This window comes from Perissodus microlepis, chromosome 11 (genome assembly GCF_051167445.1).
Source record: "Perissodus microlepis isolate ML-2025 ecotype Zambia chromosome 11, ASM5116744v1, whole genome shotgun sequence".
NCBI classification, from domain to species: domain Eukaryota; kingdom Metazoa; phylum Chordata; class Actinopteri; order Cichliformes; family Cichlidae; genus Perissodus; species Perissodus microlepis.
Genome location: NC_140471.1, coordinates 36,352,130 through 36,358,527, shown reverse-complemented (window position 1 = coordinate 36,358,527; position 6,398 = coordinate 36,352,130).

Below are 6,398 nucleotides of genomic sequence, written 5' to 3'. Positions count from 1 at the left end.
TTAAGAAAGTATTGATCTGGGAGTTGTTGCAGCCAACATACATACGGCCCTGCTAAACTTCTTTAAGGACAGGTTCCAGGCAAAGTCCACAGCTAGTGTCAAGGTGAGATGCGTTAAGATCTTTCACAATCTTTGAGTTCTCATTTTCATTATGAACTGCAAATTTTTCTTCTTGTATATTGGCTATATCAGTCCTAAAGGTTGCATTTGAAGAGTTATCCACATCATGTCATCCATGTCTGATCACTAACCATCAGGTGCTGTTGATCTTCTCGGATGGACTCAACGAAGATGTGATGAAACCGGAGCATGAATCAGAGCTTCTGCAAAAGTCTGGTACAAACTGGCCGTTACTTTCAAGTTAAACACTTTCAAGTACTGAAAGTTACATTATTAGTTTTCCAAAGTCCTGCATAAAGACTTAACAGCGGCTTTCTAAACATGAAGCAATCACAAAACAAATTTTTAGCATTAAACATGTCTGGCAGGTGAACTGCTATTCTTTAAGCAGCTACAACCTGCCTCACATGTTTTACAGGTACAGCCAGTCTTTTCTGTTTAGTTTAGCCAACAGAAGAAAAAATGCACTCACTTACAAAACAAAACTGAATTTACTGGAGATACCACGCATCCATACTGGCTCTCTAACTATATATGACCACCCGGCTCTACAAGCCGTTTATTCTCATTTTCATGCCGACCATCGGCAGCACACTTCTCCAACAGATTGTAAGCCAATCAGGTTACTCCTAAAGTCTTTTTTTAAACAAACAAACAAAACAAACGTATGTGGTTTAGACTTTTTTTTGTGACGCACAGGGTAGCTCTGGTTTAGAACGCTGTTAATAAATACATTTGATTTATGTTTTTCTTTCTTGTGCAGGGTCGTAATAGAAGAAGAGCTCCTGGTGGTGAGAAGGTCTGTTACTGTACACAGATATCTGACTCACCTGGTGAGAGAGGAACCCGAGAACCTCCCAGGTGCTGCTGGGCCACAGGTGAGTCCTATCGTGACGGTATGCTCATGTAACAACAACAAGCGCTAATGAATGAATGCATATCAGGTATTAAGCTAAATATTGGGCTATTATTAATCAGAAGATGTAAGAACGGCTACTGGAGTTGATTGTTAATAATTAATAAATACAACACAAAAGCTTTTGCAGGTATCATGTATTCAACAAAACCAAAGAAAAAGCCAGTTGGGGTGCACAAACACAACTAACTTTACTTCTCATCCAGAAAGCAAACACTAAAGGCTCATTCAGAGCAGCTGCACACACTTAGTCCTTCAGTCATTTTTGGCCGAGTAGACAGTTCTCATGAATAATGATCCTTGGCATCAGTTATGTGTTTAACTCCAGCGTGGTGTAGCTGATGGACTTGGCTCATAAAGAGACTTCCAGAGAAATTCACTGGAGCTGTTTCTGAAAGTGTGTGTGTGTGTGTGGACGCAACTTTAAATATTCATTCATTCATATTGATGACAAGGATATACACTTGTAATCAGGCATTAATGTTGCTGCAGGGAGCCGGGGGAACAGCGGCAAACCAGGACCCAAAGGAATGGCTGGTTTTCCAGGATCTCAGGTGAGTGCGTCACTTCATCTGTGCAGATAAGCCTATAGTGACTGATTTAAACAGTATCACTGCTCATGATGTTAATAGAGTGTGAACTGTTCCTCCTGCAGGGTAAACATAGACCAGTTGGGGAACCAGGGCCAGCTGGAGGTCGTGGCCCTAGTGGACAGAAGGTGTGTGACATCACTTCCTATGCTTCTCATGGCACCAGCTGTAAAAGTGACTGCTTTTAGGTTTTTCAAATTGAATATTGTTGCATCTGACTCTCTTCAGTCAGAAAGTGGTTTCTGTATCTTCATCTAAATGACGTCGAACTACTTCCTGTTCCCTTACAACAGAGAAAGCCAACAGCACATAACGCTCCCTGTATCTCAAGTTCCCAGTTTGTTATTCTGTTCACACATATTAACATATGAGAGCAGATGGTTCGTAAATGTTTTGACCAATCTGTTGTTGTTTCAGGGCCAACCAGGAAATCCAGGTGTAAAGGGTAATTCTGGGTCACAGGACCCAGAGCAATGCTGGTAGGGAATTTAACGTCTCATTTAATGGTTTTTCTTTATTTTCATAACTATTTACATTGTAGATTCTCATCAAAAATACGAGTGCACACTCATATGGAATTATTTAGTAAACAAAACAGTGTGAAAAAACTCAAAACATGTTTGATAATTTAGACTATTCATAATTTCCACTCTTTGCTTTGATTACTGCTTCGCTCACTCTTGTCATTCTCTCTGTGAGCTTCATGAGGTCGTCTCCTGAAATGGTTTCCAACAGTCTTGAAGGAGTTCCCAGAGATGCTGAGCACTTGTTGGCCCTTTGCCTTCACTCTGCGATCAGATTTGGACTCATCAGACCAAAGCACAGATGTCCACTGGTCTAATGTCCATTCCTCGTGTTTCTTGGTCCAAACAAATCTTTAGTCGTGGTTTCTCAGCAGCTATTTGACCATAAAGGCCTGATTCACACAGTCTCCTCTGAACTTGTAGAGATGTGTCTGCTACTGGAGCTCTGTGTGGCATCTATCTGGGCTCTAATCTGAGGCTGGTGGCTCGGATGAGTTTACCCTCAGCAGCAGAGGGGACTCTGGGGCTTCCTTTCCTGGGGCGTCCTCATGTGAGACAGTTTCATCGTACCGCTTGATGGATTTTGGGGACACATTCAACGTTTTTTATTCAAAATATTTAATTGAATATTTTATGGATATAGTTTACACAGACAAAAAGAAGACGGAAAACACAAACTGTTTATAATAATTACAAAACAGAACTTGTTGGAACATTGTTTTCCTCTCTTATATTAACCAGACAAGTAACGAGAAGAAGGAAAAAACAAACAAAAAACCTAAAACAATAAAATAAATTTAAAAAAAAAAACAGAAAAAACAAAGACAACCCCCCCGGCCTCAACAAAATAACAAAAGCCACAACCCGGGAGGGATTATGATATTAACCAACCCTTTCCATAAGAACCACACAGAAGTTGGCTACAACATCACTGAGCTTCACATTCCCGTTAACACAGACAGACATCAGACCACTATAGAGAAGAAAATCCGTTAGTCAGCTGGAACATCCTTAAGTTGAAGTTTAGAGACGTTTTCCAGAAAAAGACGCCGTGTTTTATCAAATGTGCCCTTTTGGTTCTGGATGGAGCAGTGGATCTTTTCCAGACTGAGACATGACATGACATCAGTAAGCCACCGAACATGGGAGGACGGCAGCAGCCTTCCACCTCATCTGAAGGGAGCAGCACTCTACGTTTTACCCTGGGAATATATTTATCATCCTCTCCTGCTGTGCCAAAGACAGCAAGTAAGGGGTTGAGAGCTAGTTTCAGGCCTGTAGCCTTGTTCAAAGTCCAGAAAACCTCCTCCCAAAAATTTGCCAGAGCAGGGCAGGTCCAAAACATGTGGGTTAGATTGGCCTCATCAGACCCGCACCTGTTACAGCAAGGGTCTAAACTGGGATAAAGCTTAGCTGGTTTGGATTTAGATAAGTGGGCCCTGTGGACTACTTTGAATTGTAACAGGGAATGACGGGCGCAGAGTGATGTATTTACCAGAGCGAGGACTGAGTCCCAGACGTCATCTGAGGTACACCCAACTCCTTCTCCCATGTGGATTAAGGCCCACAATGGGAGCTGGGCTTACACTGCACAGTTCATTATAGATGCGAGACATTACAGCTTTGCCTGACAGCTGCAAATTAGGGCGTGGATGAAGACACAGAGGCAGGGCCAGGCGGCGATGCTGCAGGCGGCGATGCTGCAGGCGGCGATGCTGCAGGCGGCGATGCTGCAGGCGGCGATGTAGAAGTCGCAGGGGATGATTCAGCAGGTGACGGCTGAACAGACTTCCCCGGACCGTCAGCTGACATGAGGGTGTGCTGGCTGGGTCCCCCAGGACCCCCAGCAGACGAGGCGTGGTGCTGGGTGGGCTCCTCGGACCAACCGGCTGACGTGGCTTGAAGCTGGACGGGCGACTCAGGCCTCCAGCAGACGACACTTGAGGCTGGCTGGGTTCTCCCGAACCCCCAGCTGACGTGGCTTGAGAGTGGACGGGCTCCTCGGGCCCTCCAGCGGAAACAGACACTGAAGCAGCAGGTACGAAGACCTCTGCCAGTGTGGACACTGGCTGGGACTGAGCAGCACAGTGGCTAGACTCGGGCAGCAACAGTGGGATGCAGTCCTCAGACTGTTCTGGTGAGTTCTCCGGGTGAGCTGCTGGCGCTGGCGTCTTGACCTCTAGGGGTCCAGAGTTGGCTGGTGACCGACACCCAGCCTCTGGGGAGGCCCTAGAGGGAGGAATTGTCTCTGAGATGGCCAGCTTAAGAGAACCAGCAGATGTTGTGGTGAAGTGTGTTCCCTGCTTAGAATGAGACAGTGAGGATGATGGCTGAATGGGTGAGTGAGCAGACAGCTGAGCTATAGGTAGCGGAGCAGCTACAGACTGACTTACAGGTAGTGGAGACGACTGTAGTGGAGGCGTAATAGGTGGTGGAGTGGCTGACTGAACTGATGGCAGCTGGGCTGCTGACTGAACTGCTGACTGTGTTACAGACCCAACGTTAGCCTGTGGTGAAGGTGTGGATGGGAGAACATGGTCAGGAAGAACTGTTTCAGTGAGGTTTACAGCTTCCCCTGAATAGACCAGTGCAGATGAAAAAGAGTCCCGAACGCTTTCATTCTCTAAATTCATAATGCCAGGCTCACTAATTCCAGGCTTGGCAGCAGCAGAGTGGAAACAGTCATTAACACAGGACGTGGGCTCAGGAAAGACAGTCTTAGAAGCAATAGCCATAGATGAAACAGAAAAAACACTATTATCTTCGGTGGAAACGCAAAAAATAGCTCCAGAATAAATAGTCCTTGTATCCGACAAAGCAGAAACGGCGTCCCTCTCACTCACCACTGCCGGTTGTTTACATGTCCTGACATCCGGCTGTGGGGTGCCACGCCGACGGCGTGAACGCCGCTTCTTTCTTGGAGACGGTTCCGACAGGCCGGGTAATCCCTCGTCCGGCGGTTCGGACGGCACGTCCTCCGTTGAAGCGAGCAGGCGAGCGGTAGCGGCGGGGGGGTGTAGGTGAAGCTCGTGGAGAACGAAATTCTGTGCGAGCGGATGCAGAGAGTCCAATAGCCAGGGATAACCGGAAATAAGGTGTTGTAGGTTGGCTTCCACAGTGTAACGAGACGCTTCTCCCTCATGTTCTAACCACTGGTTGATTAATTTAGAAGCAGAGGCGACAACGGCCTCCTGAAGCTCCCTGGGTGGGCTGAATGCCGCTGGATCCATAGCTGGCTGGTCCGTACTGTCACGGCGAGTGAGATGAGCCGTGTGGAGATGATAAAGGAAGATCCAAGCACAGGTACTTGTAAAGGTGTGAAGGTGGTTTATTGAATAAACGGCAAAGGGAAAATGGCAAACGAAGACAAACTAAACTATACTGGAAAACAACTGAACTACAGCGCAGAAACCAGAACATGAAAGAGGGCGAGCAGAGGCAGACGATGGTAGACAGCAGGGAAACACACAGATGAAGCAGGGTGGATACACAGACAGACCAGCAACTACAAACACAAAAGACACGACTTAAATGCACACAGAGAAACACAGGGAGATTACACACAGGTGGGAGTAATCAACGAGACGAGAGGTAAAACTGAACACACTCACATGAGACGCAGACCTTCACAATAAAACAGGAACAAGAAACCATCACACAAAGACGCAGACTCGACACTGAGAGACAGACAGAAAATGACACATGGAACTAAACTAAACCTGCAAAAACATGAGAACACAAAACCTACGAACAACTGCCTAAACAAGAATAACTGAAACATACATTCATCATCATCATCATCATCATCATAAGAAAAGAATCCAAAAACACACCAAAACATGACAACTCAAAATGCTGGGTCAAACTGACCCAGAACCGTGACATCTCCGATGTAGAGGTCTGGGCATTCCTCGCTGCACTGTACTGCATACACCACGTTGTTAACAATGTACAGTGCAGCGAGGAATGCCCAGACCTCTACATCGGAGAGACCAAATTGACCCTTAGAACTGAAGAAGCTTCTGGATGAGAGGTGAAACGTCTTCAAGCAACTTAAAGAAGTCCAGACGCTTTTCTTTCCAAGCTCCTTAGACTACGCTCTGATAAGTGAATATGTTTCTGCTTCACACAGCTTGTTCACACGGTACATACGTCTCCTCTTAGTGAGCCAGAACAAACATGGTGAGCACAGTGCAAAGACTTTGTCCACAGATGCCAACTGACTGAGATCATCGGGACAAGAGTAAC